Source organism: Hemicordylus capensis, chromosome 10, assembly GCF_027244095.1.
Source record: "Hemicordylus capensis ecotype Gifberg chromosome 10, rHemCap1.1.pri, whole genome shotgun sequence".
Taxonomy (NCBI): domain Eukaryota; kingdom Metazoa; phylum Chordata; class Lepidosauria; order Squamata; family Cordylidae; genus Hemicordylus; species Hemicordylus capensis.
Window position 1 is genome coordinate 14,070,866 of NC_069666.1, and position 16,700 is coordinate 14,087,565.

The 16,700-nt window shown below is 45.3% G+C and overlaps 1 protein-coding gene across 2 annotated transcripts in view; it reads left to right on the forward strand.

The window, feature by feature from the left end:
- The first annotated feature begins 8,666 nt into the window (after nucleotides 1-8,666).
- Nucleotides 8,667-16,700, forward strand: part of LOC128335161 (aromatase) — a 45,707-nt gene continuing 37,673 nt past the window's right edge. The window contains exon 1 of one of the 2 annotated variants that reach the window (XM_053273093.1): nucleotides 8,667-8,804. The gene's annotated coding sequence lies outside the window, so the exon portion shown is untranslated. The remainder of the gene's footprint in view (nucleotides 8,805-16,700) is intronic. The other variant, XM_053273094.1, reaches the window with a different exon arrangement.

The following is a 16,700-nucleotide window of genomic DNA, read 5'->3' on the forward strand; positions in this document are numbered from 1 at the left end:
GAGTTCAAATCCCCATTCAGCCATAAAACTAGCTGGGTGACTCTGGGCCAGTCACTTCTCTCTCAGCCTAACCTACTTCACAGGGTTGTTGTGGAAGAGAAACTTAAGTATGTAGTACACTGCTCTGGGCTCCTTGGAGAAAAAGCGGGATATAAATGTAACAACAACAACAACAACAATAATAATATGTTAAGACAATGTTTTAGAACAAGGTTAAAACTATTAAGACTGTATTTAATTAAAAGTCTGGGTGAACAGATGAGTCTTAAAAGATTTTTTAAAAAATTGTCAGAGATGGGGCAGGTTTCTATTGGGCATGATCCCACTAAGCTAGGGGTGGGCAATCTTAAGGCTCCTAGGAGGTTCTCCTCCTTCTCCCCCCTCCTCTTCCCCCTCCCTCCTCCCTCTTCCTCCTCTTCTTGCCAGAGTCTTGGGAGCCATCAGCACAAAATGACAGCTTGGGGAGGCAGAATGTCAGAGATTACCCCAACTAGGACCCTGAAACATAGGAACATAGGAAGCTGCCATATACTGAGTCAGACCATGGGTCCATCTAGCTCAGTATTGTCTTCACAGACTACACAGCGGCTTTTCCAAGGTTGCAGGCAGGAATCTCTCTCAGCCCTGTCTTGGAGAAGCTGCCAGGGAGGGAACTTGGAACCTAGATGCTCTTCCCAGAGTGGCTCCATCCCCTGAGGGGAATATCTCACAGTGCTCACACATCAAGTCTCCCATTCATATGCAACCAGGACGGACTCTGCTTAGCTAAGGGGACAAGTCAGGCTTGCTACCACAAGACCAGCTCTCCTCTACCTTGGAGCCTGAAAACCCTTCTACTGTCCCCCACCTCCTGATTCTGCCTCAGCCTGATGACCCTTGCTGTGCCTGCTGTCTCTGCCAGCCTCACCTAGTGAAGACAGGGCATGGAGCTAGTCACAGAATGGCAGCTTGCACCGATAATAATAATAATAATTATTATTATTATTTTTACATTTCTATCCCGCTGTTCCTCCAAGGAGCCCAGAGCGGTGTACTACATACTTAAGTTTCTCCTCACAACAACCCTGTGAAGTAGGCTAGGCTGAGAGAGAAGGGACTGGCCCAGAGTCACCCAGCTAGTTTCATGGCTGAAGGGGGATTTGAACTCGGGTCTCCCCGGTCCTAGTCCAGCACTCTAACCACTACAGCATCAATGCTCATGAAAACCCACACAAAAAATTCTTCCAACCCAGCTTACTCATATGTGGGTAGCCCAGCTTGTTTACTCTGTTCTTGACTGAGACAGGAGGGAGAGATGAGCTGTCATACTTTGGTGGTTTGATTGTGTGGGTCCATTTGTTGTTTCCAGGAGTCCCTGGCAGTGAGCGGCCATGTTTGTGATAGAGAACTGCAGCTAGAGGAGCTGCCTTCTGTGTATGTGCTGTTCTGCATAGTACACTCTATGGTTCTTGGTTTGCACTGCCTTCAGTAGGGCTGGGTCCACCTCTGGCCCCTTCATGGCCAATCAGGGGACAGAAGAAGAGATTTAAAACATCAACGAATTCCCAGAGAAGTTTGTTTCAGGAAGGGAGCAAGAGAGGATGCTTTGTGGGAGAAAAAACTGGAGAGAAATGCATGGGAGCAACGCTGGAGAGAGAGAGAGAGAGAGAGAGAGAGAGAGAGAGAGAGAGAGAGAGGCGGTCAGCTGGACAATTGGATCTGTAGTATTGGCTGGAAGGGGAAGGGGAAGGGAAGGGGAGGGGAGAAGCAAGCCCAGCTATCTGGAGAGTAACTTCAGATAAGCCTGGAAGCTACCGAATGCCGATCCCTGCACCAAGCAATATGCAGTCAGGGCAGAAATCTGACCAGAACCAAAGAAGAAACATGTCCTGAAACACATTGCATTTCTCTCTGAGTAAGGTCATCAGGAAGCCAGTGATACAAGCTGAAGCAAAGAGTAGAGAGTGGACAGAGATAATGTTTTCTCCCTCTCTCACAACACTAGAACTAGGGGTCATCTCATGAAATGATGGCCAGGAAGTGCAGGGCCGACCAAAGGAAGTACTTTTTCACACAGCGCACAATCGGTCTATGGAATTCTCTGCTACAGGATGACCACCAGCTTGGATGGCTTTAAAGGGGGCTTAAATTCATGGAGGACAGGTTTATCAATGACTGCTAGTCTGAGGGCCATAGGCCACCTCCAGCCTCAGAGGCAAGAGGCCTCCGAATGCAGGGGAGCATCAAGAAGAGAGAGGGCATGTCTTTATCTCTTGCCTGTGGGCTTCTCAGAGGCATCTGGTGGGCCACTGTGGGAAACAGGATGCTGGACTAGATAGGCCTTGGGCCTGATCCAACAGGGCTGTTGTTATGTTCTTAAAGCGTGGTCTTCCAGACGTTTGATGAACTACAACTCCCATCATCCCCAGCTACAATTTATTGTGGCTGGAGATTCTGGGAGCTGTAGTTCAGCAACATCTGGTGGAATCCTGGCTGGGAACCACTGTCTTCAACAGAGGAATGGACCACGGGAGAATTCTGTGTACACCTGATGTTTGGGTGAAGTTTTGGCATATGGGTCATGCTGACTTCCACTCTGCCGGTGAAATCTAAAAGTAATTCAGAATAAGAAGTGAGAAGTGAGAGAACCATTGTTGAAAAGCAGAAAAGTACAAACGCACACTGAATAGAAGAGCAAATAATAATTTAAAGATAAAAAGGAAGAACCATGTCACTTAACATTCAAGAGTGCAAACCACTAAATTTTGGTAAAACTAGGCCTATGAAGTATGATGCCCAAATCGTCCAACTGTTGAATGGAGAGGGGAGAAATGGTTACAAGTAGGGTTTTTTTTCTTTTTTTTGAAAGTGTATTAAATTTGCTGCAGTTGGCTTCGCTCTTGAAGAGGGTCTTCTTGTTCAGAAAGTGGTACTCATATATCAGGAAGAAAATTACTTCCGCCGCAGAAATGCAGTTCTTTCCTTAAGATTTGCCTGCTTTAATAAATAATCAGAGCTTTGCGGTGCAGCATTGGACGGATTACAAGGAAACAAATTACATGTGATTCATGCAGCATGCAGGAATAAACAGTATTCTTGAAGGATCTTAGGGTGGAATTCAGCAAAATGAGGAATGTGAGGCAGATTCCAAAAATAGCAGACCTGAATTCTCTCCTCCCCACAATAATATCTACTAACATATGCAGCCATGCTTAAAGTGGTACAGTCCAGACACAGGTTTATCACCTCAGTAAGGCTAGCTGTCTGGTATGTTAAGAGAGCACGTAATAAGAGAGCAGCACATAAGAGAACACAGAGGCAGACCCAGCCCTACTGAAGGCATTGCAAAAAAAAGGACCATAGAGTGTGCTATGCAGAGCAGCACATGATGACAGCCCCTCTAGCCACAGTTTTCTATCACAAACATGGCTGCTTGCTCCTGGGGAGTGGACTCCTGGAAGCAACAAATGGACCCACACAATCAAAACACCAAAGTATGGCAGCATTTGAATGATTAATTATAGCATGTTGGTGTGGTGTATAATAGATTCCCTGATGAAAGGAAGCACTTAACTCTGGCGCAGAGAAGAAAGACATCATAAAGGCTATCTGAACCCAGGTTAGGTAAAGCAGCGAGGCAGGCAAACCCGGTAAAGGCGTTATAGCAGGCAGGGTTACCAGGAAGGCAGCTGGTCTCAGGAGCTCATAAGCCCCATCCAGACATTATGCTGTACGAGGCATCTGTACACTCGTTTATATGTTTGTATGAATGACTGTACAAGCATTCATGTTAGAAACTGACCTGGGTACAGGCCCCTCAAATGCATGGTACAGTTAGGAAATGTATTGCTGAACATCATGCATAAGGATATACAGTCATGCATGACTGTACCGGTGCCAGGATCTGTACCTGTGTACACTGTACATTCGTTGTAGGAGTGTTGAACATAACGTGTGAATGGGCCTATAGGGGAGATGTTGAACCAATCAAGGTGTGGCTGTGAAATGAGAGCTTGCTTGGCTAGCAGGAGTCCTGCCCCTTTCCGGGACTCTTAAGCCAGTCTTCCTTCTGAAGAGATGTTCTAGCTATCTCTCTCCTGCTCCCGAGGAGACCCCCCTCAGGAGAGAGGCCCTGGACAGCCTACCTTGCGCTCCATCTTCACAACTGGAGCTTGATCCAGGCCTGTCATTGCCTCTGCTCCTGTGAGGCTGCCAACTTTGGGGTGCCAAGTTCCCAGGGCGCCAAGATTCCTCTGCAGCGTTGGCCAATTCTGACGGCATTGCTGGTTTCAGTGGGCCATCAAAGGGGGCAGGGGTCTTTGCCGGGGCAGATTTGCTCTCCTCAGAAGCCTAATTCAGATGTTATGAAATCAGCCCTCTGTAGCTGTGTACAGTGGGGCAGAGTGGGAGGAAGTCCCCACCACCACCACATCAATCACCCTTGCACCCTGCCACTCAGGCATACTTCTCTGAATAGGAGAAAGCCTCATGCGTGATGGCAGGCGCTTCCCTAATTACGAGGCTGGATTAGGATTGCCGTATTCTGGCTTTCCAAATCCGGGCCCCTAATTTGCATATTATGTCAATTGGCTTGAAAATAATTTCTGAACAGAATAGCGACTGCATGTTTTGCTCCATAACTCTGCTTCTACAAGGGCTAGAGCTTAGCTTTTTTAAAAAAGAAAAGAAAAGAAAGAAAGCTGAAATCCGGGTGAATCGGGGCGGGCTAAGAAATCTGAGTGAGATGCTTAAAACCCGAAATCCCGGTGGGCGTGGCAATCCCAGGGAAAGTGTTGTGGCCTGCAAGGACAAGGCAGTGGAGTGGAATCAGGAATATGAATAGCTGAATGAGCCATGGGCGGTATAGAAATCAAACAAACAAACAAACAAACAAATAAATACAATTATTTACAGAGAGGCATGTGCAGAACGCTTTTCTGTGCTCTTGCTGCTGGCTGTTTGTTAGCCCCGCCTCTACTCCAGGACTGGAGTAACTAAAGCCCCATTCAAAAACTGGCCTGGACCGAGGAATGGGTTCACCAAAAACCCCACAGGAATGTCTAACCCAGAATTCTCGGCATCTTCGCCAAAGTAAATTTCCCACTATTCTTTGGGAGAAATTTGTAGTACACACCCCTGCTCTGAATATGCTGAATCATGATCCTGTGACTTCCAGCTAGCTCTGGATTGGTCGCTGACTTTAGCCCTATTCAGACTTGGAGTTGTAAAAGCGTCTGTACGCTTGTACACGGGACAGAGATCTCATTTCTACTGCTCTTTTTGAGAGGGTGAGAAAGAGCAGGAGTCGTTTCTGAGCAGCAGGAGAAGCTCCCCTGTTTCTTACCTTCTTCATCTCCCACTGCAAATGAGAGAAGACCCACATCTCTGCTAAGCCCTCCGCCTGCATGAACTAAGCCTAAATTTCTGGGTCTCTGCTATCACACTGTCCCAACTAGTATGTCTGTCACAAATACGAATACGACAAATATCGATAGAACATTTTTCAACAAAAGTTCCCAAAGCAGTTTATGTAGAAATGAGTGAATGAATGTATGAATAAAATGGCTCCCTGTCCCCAAAGGGCTCGCAGTCTAAAAAAAGAAACATAAGGCAGACACCAGCAACAGCCACTGGAGGGATGCTGTGCTGGGGTTGGATAGGGCCAGTTGCTTTCCCCCTGCTACATACAAGAGAATTGCCACTTTAGAAAAAAGTGCCGGATGTCCTGATGTTTCACCAAATCCTGTGTTCATCTTACAAATATTTGGAAATAAACGGAGCTTACAAAAAGGCACAAGGGTTTCTAGGATTCTCACAAAGGGCCACAAAGGCCTATTGTCATCTAGAAGAGACCTACCTTATATTTAATGGCATGAAAAAGAACTTTGTTAATTCACTCGCCTACACAAACTGAATAATGTTTAGCATGCAACCCAAGAGCGTTGTCGCGAACAACAACTCCAATTATTCTTATTTTTATTATACTACGTTGCAGGAATTCCTTGGCATGAAAGAAGGCTTTACTAAATTGGGTATTTTAAAAAAAAACACACACAACAGAAAATTTTACATTATGGGACACAGTCAGAGAGTTCGCCTGCCTTGTGTCTTCATAGTTCATATATATAATATTTTGCATTGGTAAGCCAATGCAGCGCTCAGACAAAAGGAATGCAATACCAACAATTATTCCGTGCTACTAAACAATCTTTATAGGGCTGCTGCACATTTTTTTTAGAAAAGTTTATCTGGACTGCTACTGCAGCATTGATCCAGAGATTAAGAGATTAAAAGAGGTGATAGCATTGCAAGATTTTCAGCTTTCAGTATCTTATTATGCTTTTATTGTCCTGAACATCGGGCCTTCAGTGGCCCAATGTGCAATGGTGTTTTAAAAAGCTTAAGGAAGTTTTAAAAACACAAAAATGACTATGAGACGTTATCAGTGTTGTCAGAGAAATGGACATCCTAAATGGCAGGAATGTCCTTCAAAGATTATTCCATGGGGAGAGTACAACAATTGTACTCTAAATTGTACTAAAAAATGGTTCGTTGTTGCTCTAACCCTTTCCTCTGCTCAAGAATTACAGCACTTTTACCCTAATCATTTGCGGGGTAGGGTAAAAGGAGGGGTGAACATAGAAGAAGCAGTACGTGCAGCAAAGCGATCACCTATTTTCCATCTTTAGGGGGACAAACATTACCAAAAAACATGATTTTGTACGCTTTCGGTAATGATGCTCAGAACCAGCCTACTGTATGGGAGAGTCCTTTGAGCCACAGGTCTTCAGGTGACTTATCTTCCACTGATTGATTGATTGGTTTTGATTAAGTGCCGTCAAGTCAGTGTTGACTCTTAGCGACCACACAGATAGATTCTCTCCAGGATGATCCGTCTTCAACAAGGCCTTGAAGGTCTCTCAGTGGTGCATCCATTGCTGTCCTAATCGAGTCCATCCACCTTGCTGCTGGTTGTCCTCTTCTTCTCTTCCACTAACAGTAACCTAACTTTGTGGAGAATCACAAAGCCACTGTGGTGTAGTGGTTAGAGTGTTGGACTAGCCCTGGCGAGACCTGAGTTCAAATCCCCCTTCAGCCATGAAACTCACTGGGTGACTGTGCCAGTCGCGTATCTCTCCACCTAACCCACCTCACAGGGTTGTTGTGAGGATAAACAGAACCATGTACACTGCTCTGGGCTCCTTGGAGGAAGAGCGGGATAGAAATGTGTGTTTTTTAAAAAACCAAAAAAAACCCACACCTGCGTCCAATCCTTTTGTGAGCACCATTGTAATTGCAACCAAAAAGTTATATACCACTTTTCAACAAAAAAGGCTCTCAGAGCAGTTTATATCACAAAAGGGAAAAGAAAATGATTCCCGGTCCCCAAAGGGGCTCACACTGCACACTACAGTCTTACGGATTTTAAACGGTACAATCTCCTTCCTCACCATTCCCCACTCCCACCTCAGCTGCCACTATGAGAGGACAGCTGGTCTGGTGGTATCAAGCTGAATGGTACCCTTTGCTAAGCAGGGTCCGCCCTGGTTTGCTTTTGGATAAGTGATTCATCCAAAGCCTGGAGCCCTGTGCTTGTTTTTGGTAGAATACAGGAGGGGTTGACCATTGCTATCTCCTGCACCGTATGAGATGATGATGCCTTTCAGCACCTTCCTTTATCACTGCTGCCTAATATAGGTGTTTCCCATCATCTGGGAAACATACCAGCAGGGATTCGATCTGGCAGCCTCTGGCTTGCTAGTCAAGTCATTTCCCTGCTACGCCACTGGGTGGCTGTCAGGTAAAAAGAGAGCCAGCGTGGTGTAGTGGTTAGAGTGCTGGACTAGGACCGGGGAGACCCGAGTTCAAATCCCCATTCAGCCATGATATTTGCTGGGTGACTCTGGGCCAGTCACTTCTCTCTCAGCCCAACCTACTTCACAGGGTTGTTGTGAAGAGAAACTTAAGTATGTAGTACACCGCTCTGAGCTCCTTGGAGGAAGACTGGGATATAAATGTAAAAATAAACAAACAAACAAACAAACAGTAGCAAGCATGAAATGTCCCATTTGCTAAGCAGGGTCTGCCCTGGTTTACATTTGGATGAGAGCCTGTGCGTGTGTGAGCACTCTAAGATACTCCCCTTAGCGGATAGGGCTGCTCTGGGAAGAGCTTCTAGGTTCCAAGTTCCCTCCCTGGCATCTCCAAGATAGAGCTGAGAGAGATTCCTGCCTGCAACCTTGGTGAAGCTGCTGCCAGTCTGTGAAGACAATACTGAGCTAGATAGACCAATGGTCTGACTCAGTAGAAGGCAGCTTCCTATGTCCCACTCGCCATGCAGAGGGGGTTTATTCATGGTAGGGGCGTCAGCACCCCCACTCCACAAATAGGTGCCCTGGTGGCTTCCTAGTTTTGCTTCGGGGATGGGCCGGTCCTGCCTTCTCATTTAACAACTTCATCCTTCCTTGATGCTTCCTAACATTCAAACAGGTGAATTGCTTTGGTTTCGATTTCTCTCCTCTACCACTGGATATTTGGGCTTAAATACATTCTGCTGCAGAGGTTAAATTACAAAATTCCCTTTTTGGTTTCAAAGCCCCCTGACCACACACACACACTCACTCACTAAAAAAAAAAAAAAATCCCGTAGCAACCAATCTCTTAGCAACAAGGAGTACCTTTATTTAAAAAAAAAAAAAAAAGATGCTACATAAAGAGTGATCACCAGAAAATCTTTTCTGATCTTTAAAAGGACCACACATCATTAGCAAGGATAGCTGACATCCAGAGTAGAACCTAGAATAAGGAAGTGAGAAAAGGAAAAGGTAACTTGATTTAACTGTTATATTTTAAGCATGTGTCATATGCAGGATGAAAAGCCACTGGTTAAAAGTCTTTCGGAGTCTTTGTGAATTTGCGGGTTCTCTTGCTCTCCTTGTATTCTGCCTATTGTGTACAATTGTAATTATGATGCAGCATGGACGGAAATTTGCTCCGAGTGTGGTTTGTGCGTTTTTCTTCTTGAGATGAAAATCGGAGCAGGAAAAGATGATTTCTATAACTTTGAGGTAAAGGGCAATCTAGTACATGACTCACTCCCAAGGCAAATCTGTTTCGCTTCTTTATGACTTTTGGGAATTCATTTCCAGCATCTGTCCCTCTCTCCTTCAAGTTTTTTTTTCCTGTGTTCACCTTCCTAAAATTTAAATTGCTGTCCAAGTGTCCAAAATAGGGGGCATTCAAAAAGGAGCCGATACTAGGGATTCTACTTCGGAGGCTAGAGATCCAGCTAGAAAGTGCAGTGATGATGGTGTGTAAGTGGAGTGTAAAAGTGTAATGATCCAATGACCCTCTGTTGAGGGTCACTTACCACTCTGTCTTTATCTGATGCTCCTTTCAGACTAATGGACTTTGCTTATTTGATGGGACAAAATGCTTCGCATTCCATGTGCTCTTCCCGGTTCCAAGTAAAAGTTCACTTGCTTATTCTGAGCTCTTCCTTGCTTTACTAATGCATTTGGTTTTGTGTGTGCTAGATGTGAGTATACCAAGATTCGGAGCAAAATGTGGAACTGTGTGAGACATGATTCCACAGAATCCAAACATTCCTGATGCCTCCAAACACACGGCACCTGTTCCCGGACAAATCCAGGTTGCTGGCATCTGTTGAGATAATTTTCAGGTTGTGGAAAGAGGGAAGACAAGTTTGTGAGGGTCTCTTCTGAGCCAAGCAAAAGAAATTATGCCTGGGCAACACCCTGAGATCATTCACACAATCAAAAACTGTGTTCTACCCAGGTTTGGGAGCTGTGTGTGCTCCCAATTTTCGGTTGTGTGGAAACAAAGTAGGAGGGAAACCTGGGTAGAACCGATTGTGTGGAAACAGGAGGAAAACCTGAGTAGCTTTTCCTCCTACTTTGCTTCCAAACAATTACCTTTACCCAGGTTTTCCTATTACCTTGCTTCCACACAACTGAAAATTGGGAGCACACACAGCTCCCTAACCCAGGAAGAACCCAGTTTTTGGTTGTGTGAATGACCTCCCTATGGATTCGTTAAGTGGTTACATTTGCAATTGTGTTTGCTCTTTGAAAAACCAGCTTTGCACATGAGACATAGACCATGCCAATATGTTAAAGAGGCACCCTTTACCATGTTGATTCACTTATATTTAGCAGGGGGAGAATAACTGTCCCTGTCCAACCCCTGCACAGCATCTCTCTAATGGTTGTTGCTGGGGTCTACCTTATGGTGCTAACTGAGCAAAGAGACACCTTTCAGATTGTCTTGTCTGTAGCAGGGGGAAAGCAACTGGCCCTATCCATCCCCAGCACAACGACCCTCCAGTGGCTATTGCTAGGGTCTGTCTTATGCTTCTTTTTAGACTGTGAGCCCTTTGGGGACAGGGAGCCATCAGACCTGTTCACGTGGCCCTGAACAGGGTTGGAGGAATGCCCAGCCAGGGTAGGAGAGTGTGCATGCTCCTGATCGGCAGCCGTGTAAGCCTAAACAATAGAGGAGGAGGAGGAGGGAAGTGTGATTGTGTGGGATGAGAGCTGGGGAGGATGGGTGTGCCCAACTCGCATTCAGTCCCCAGCCTTGTACCAAGGGTGGGTGAAACGCCACCCTGCCCAGCTCCTGCTCCCACGCAATCACGCTCCCCTCCTCCAAGCAGCAATCGGTATTGACACAACTGCCGATTAGGAATATGCACAACTCCTCTACCTGGCTGGGCGCTCCTTGACCCCTGACTGGGGTCATGTGAACAAGCCTCTGGTGGAAATGGCTTTGAGCACTTTGGTTCAAAAGTGAGATGTAAATATTTGTAATAGAAGTAGTAGCAGCAGCATGAATGGTCCTATTTGCTATGCAGGGTCTGCCCTGGTTGCATCTGAATGGGAGACTGTATGTGTGAACACTGTAAGATATTCCCCTCAGGGGATGAAGCCACCGCTCTGTGAAGCGCATCTAAATGCTTGCATGTAGAAAGTTCCAAGTTCCCTTCCTGGCGTCTCCAACACAGGGCTAAGAGAGACTCCACTACTACAGTGTAGATAGATAGAGCTAGATAGATCAATGGTCTGACTTGGTATAAGGCAGCTTCCTATGTTCCTGGATGTATTGTTGGTTAATGGGCCGAATTAATGCATTGCTATGTAACAAGTATCTCTGTGTATAAATGTATAGAACTATTTTAGATGTATTGGTTCTGGCTGCTTTTTTGAGCTCTTGCTGCTGGCTATTTGTTAGCCCCGCCTCTACTCCAGGACTGGAATACAAGTAACTAAAGCCCCATTCAAAAGCTGGCCTGGATCAGGGAATGGATTCGCCAAAAACGCCACACTCGTCAGATCCTTTCTGTGGCTCCTATGCAAATAATATCGCACACTCCCCAAGCACACAGACACCTTCACACACACTTCCATGCTCGCATCCCCCGACTCGGAAACATTTTTGAACATATATACACCACTTTGGACATCACTAAGCTAGACAAGCCAATGGTCTGATTCAGTATGCGGGAGCTTCTATGTTTCTATGATGGCTCCTGGCTCCTGATAATATCTGGGGCTCTGAGAAATTCACTGGGTGCCCATGCCCCATGGGTCACCCAGTTAGAGTGTTGGACTAGGTCCAGGGAGACTTGAGTTCAAACCCCCATTCAGCCATGAAACTCACTGGATATTCCAGGCCAAGCTTGTGGGGTTGGCAACGCGGTCAGGCAGAGGAGGAAGACCCACAAATCCGCCAGCCCCAAACCCCTGGTAGAATGGGGCATGCAGAGGGCCAGGTAGCGGGTGGGACAAACCTCTGCTTGAAGCCTTGGAGAGCCGCTGCCAGTCAGTGTTGACAACACTGAGCTAGATGGAGCAAAGGTCTGACTCAGTCAGTAGAAGGCAGCTTCCTATGTTCCTTGCTTTTGGTTTCAAAAACTAACCACTGAGGAAAGAGTCACAGGACTCCTACAAACAGCATAATCAGAGGCTGAGAGAAATAAGAGCCAGCGTGGTGTAGTGGTTAGAGTGCCGGTCTAGGACCGGGAGACCCGAGTTCCAATCCCCATTCAGCCATGAGACTTGCTGGGTGACTCTGGGCCAGTCACTTCTCTCTCAGCCTAACCTACTTCACAGGGTTGTTGTGAAAGAGAAACTCAAGTATGTAGTACGCCGCTCTGGGCTCCTTGGAGGAAGAGCAGGATATAAAATGTAAAAATAAAATAAAATAAAATGAAGGAGAAATACAGATTGCCTTCTTGCCCCCAAACACTTCCAAAAGTGTACTGAACTTTCTGGACATTAAAAAAACAACACCCTTTTAAGGCCACAAGTGAAAGCAATAATGATACCATGCATAGAGAGGGGTTCTGGGAGAATACAGCTCAGATTTTGATTTGATCTGATTTTTTTTTTTTTTTTTAAAGATGGAGTTGTGTAGATGCCAGTCAGTCATCTCATGATAGGATGTGTTTGTGATTCTCCGTTCGATGCTTATGATGGGCGAATGTCCCCACTGTTCTCTCTCAATAAGTGACTAGAATGAAGAAGGTACAAAGTGAAATTGACTGCTATTTTGGAAGCTGCTTTTCATGATTGCTGTTTGGGTCTTTAAAAAAAAAAAGGTAATAAAGCTGGCACAGTAATATAGGTTTTGGGTGGGGGGGATATCACAGTGGAATTAACATCTGAAGACAGAACACCCTGCAATTCCTCATTTTCTAGCTTTCTTCTTTTAGAAAAGAACCCATCATCTATCCAATTACCCAGTTATTGTACCAGACATCTGAACAGCATGCCTTGTACTTCACATCACAGCCTAGTGTTATGTAAATAATAGCACCACACACACACACAGACACACACACACACACTCAACACCAGGGGTGTTGCTATAACTAAGCAGATAGGTTCAAAGAACCCGGGCCACCAAGCTCCTCAGGGCCCACCAGCTCCATCACTTCCTATCTTCTTCATTATCTCCCTCACTCCTAGGGGCTGCCGGAGAGAGGGGTGAACACAGACCGCCTTTCCCCTGGCTGCGCCCTGATACACACACACACACACACACACACACATGGGCTGCTCAACTTCAGCCCTCCTGCAGATGTTGGCCTACAACTCCCATAATCCCTAGCTATTGGCCACTATGGCTGAGGATTATGGGAGTTGTAGTCCAAAAACAGCGGGGGGGGAGTTGAGCAGGCCTGATACACACACACACACACACACACACGACGTGCACAAAATGATTTTTTCTATTCATTTTGAATTCAAATCAGATATGAATTCAGTCCAAAAATGCCATTCAAATTCACATCGATTCGATCCTGTTCGGGTGCATTTTTAACTAATCAGGGGGCCTGAATGGTTTTTTAAGGTGCCAAATAGCTCTCAGATCAAATCTAAATCAGATTGTTCGAATCACCCAGATTCAAGTTGAATTGATTAGAATCCGGATTCGAACCAATTTGCACATCCCTAACATATACGTACACATATATTTTGTGTATATATGTATATGTTTCGGGTTTCGTTTGCTTGAGCCTGTTTAAATGTGCTGCCTTCCTCTTTTTCTGCCCTTGTGACTCTGGCCTCCTGGAAACAGTTTCCCATGTTCTGTTATATTGTCGGAGAAGAACTTATTTCCCCTCTGTTAGTTAGATTTCTTGGAAGGTGTGAGCTTTTTTTATACACAATATTGCCTTGCGGATACAAGCTGTGAGATTACAAAAGTAGTAGCAATTTTTAAAAAAATATTGTTATAAGATTAAGGTCTCAATTAAGGTCTCAATTTTAGGAGCTGTTTTACTGTTTCTAAAGTAATCTATTTTGGATGCTTGTATATTGTTTTACTGTGTGTTATTATTAGTTATTTGTTGTTATTTGTTATATTTGTTATTCTGATTTTTATCTTTTGGCTGGCCAACGGCTGTAATAAAATTGACTGACTATATATGTATATACTATCTATCTATCTATCTATCTGGGGTGTGTGTGTGTGTGTATTTGTGTCTGTGTGAGTGAGTGAGTAAATACGGCTGAACTTTATAAAGCTGAAAAGCAACAACACATTGTGGATCCTGCAAAGATGCCCTCAATCCCTAAATATAAATATATACTAGTAGGTGAGACCTATCATATCCCAGGCAAAGTCACTTTGCATAAAAAAGGTTACTTACAGCTTTTCTGCAGCATATTCAGTTACTTTAAGTGCAGAATTGTTTATGAAAAATCTGGTATCTTTCAGTAATTGGGAAGTGTGGCTTTATTCCATACAAACAAACCCACAAACAAATTCTTCAGAATATACCATGGATACAAATTTCTAAATGTGTTAGAGAATTTTTTATTAATGTGCTTGCAAAAGCAAAGTAAAATAGTTTGAAATGTGTAGTAAAAAGAGTTTGAAATGTGTTTCAAAAAATTTGAAAACTTCCAACCTTATCCATAGTACTGAATAATTAACATAAATGATAATTTTGAATTACAGTAAATTTGAATCTGAGAAAGGTCAAGCCATTTTTGAATTATTCATCTGATTACTGTGTTAAAAACCTGTTGAGAGCCATAACAGTTACAATCTGATGATTACATTCAGATTCTCTTCTTTAAAAGACAATAACATTTTTAAACCTTTCCCCCAGCATATTCTGGTGTAAAAAGGGGGTCCATTCAGCTAATTTCAGTGGCAGGATTGTGTAGGCAAAATTTGGTGTCCATAGGCAATCAAGAAGTACCTTTATTTACCTGAACCCAAGACAATGTTTTGTTCCAAGTGCTTTGATGTTAGAAAGTGGACTTAAATTAAAAGTTCTGTTCCTTTTGGGTGAATGCAGGCACAATCTGTATTTAACTCGATTTTAAAGGGAGTCGTCTTAAATTCAGTGTTTGCGTTTGGATGGGTAACTACATGTGAGTGCTGAGTGCTGTAAGATATTCTCCTTAGGAGATGGGGCCATAGCTCAGTGGTAGAGCATCAGTTTGCATTCAGAAGGTCCCGGGTTCAGGCAAAGGTAAAGTCAACTAGTGCTGTCAAGTCGGTGTTGACTCCTGGCAACCACAGAGCCCTGTGATTGTCTTTGGTAGAATACAGGAGGGGTTGACCATGGCCTCCTCCCTTGCAGTATGAGATGATGCCTTTCAGCATCTTCCTATATCACTGCTGCCCGATAGAGGTGTCTCCCATAGTCCAGGAAACATACCAGCGGGGATTTGAACCGGCAACCTCTGGCTTGCTAATCAAGTCATTTCCCTGCTGCTCCAGGTAGGGCTGGGAAAAATCCTTGACTGCCAGTCAGAGCATATTGAGCTGAATGGACCATTGATCAGACTCAGTAAAAGGCAGCTTCTTAAGTTCCTATGTCACAATGAAAGTCTTGGTCTTTAAGATGCCACAAGACCCTTTAAGGAATCTGTCCCCAGTTCGGTTACAGAGCACCCAAACATGCTTGCATGCAGAAGGTCCCCGATTCATTCCCTGGCAGCATCTCCCGGTAGGGCTGAGAAAGACTCCTGCCTGAAACCCTGGAGAGCTGCTGCCAGTCAGTGTGGACAATCCTGAGCTAGATGCACCGGCAGCCTGACTCGGCAGCTTCCTATGATCCTATGTTCCAATAAACAGAAAAGTGTTTATTGTGAAAGGATGAGCCTCGGGCTTTCATGTTTGTTGCTAGGAACATCCAGCCACTTAAATATAGATGTGCCAGTCACACCCAGCTGCCAGAGCTGGTGTGTTTTTGCCATTTGGCAACGTGCATGGGGAAAGTAACTGCTCTGAGGTGCGGCATTAGACTAGCCAGGTTTTTTGGAGCCTCCTGTTGACCCCCAGGGCTAAACACATGTTGTGGATCCATGTTTGCTACACATTCCCCAACTTTTCTGGCCACTCCTTGCAGTGACTTGGCATGGTTCGGTCTGGTCCCCACCACGTCAGCATTCACTGCAACAGGAAAAGCTTTGTTTTCATGGTGTTTTTGGACCCCTGGCTGTTGTGTTGGGCCATAAAATATCAGTGGGAGATTTTAATACCAAGCAAGGCACAGAACAGCTCTGTCCGAGTTCCAGCTGGTTATTTCTTGAAGTTACTCTGGACGACAACATGCTGGAAGGTGACGTGCCTCCTAGATACACAAAGGCATCCTGGTATTTTCTTGAGCTGTAGTATCTGGAGCTACATGTGTGAGCACTGCAAGATATCCCCCTTAGGGGATGGAGCCACTCTGGGAGGAGCACTTGCTTGCTTGCTTGCATGCAGAAGGTTCCAAGTTCCCTCCCTGGCAGCATCTCCAGACAGGGATGGGAGAGACTCCTGCCTGCAACCTTGGAGAAGCCGCTGCCAGTCTGTGTTGACAATGCTGAGCTAGATGGACCGAGGGTCTGACTCAGTATATGGCGGCTTCCTATGCCCCTGTGACCCTAAGCTAAGAAAGAGTGGGAGGCTGGCCAGGACCTTGCTTGTGCATTACTGCTCCTTGAAAGAACATGCCATCGTCATAATAACGAGCGTAACTCAGGCAGAGCACCGGCGCACTAGTACTTGATTGCTCCCCTCACACACACCCCGCCTCAGCCCCCTCACCTCAGAGATCTCTCCACCCTCACCTGGGCTGTGCTCCCGCTCTCCCTCCTCCATCCCATTGCTTCCATCCCCCTCACCTGCTTGGTCACGGCTGTGGCGTTGCTGGTGCTGATTGGCCAAGCTGCAGCCCCCTAACCACAGAGACC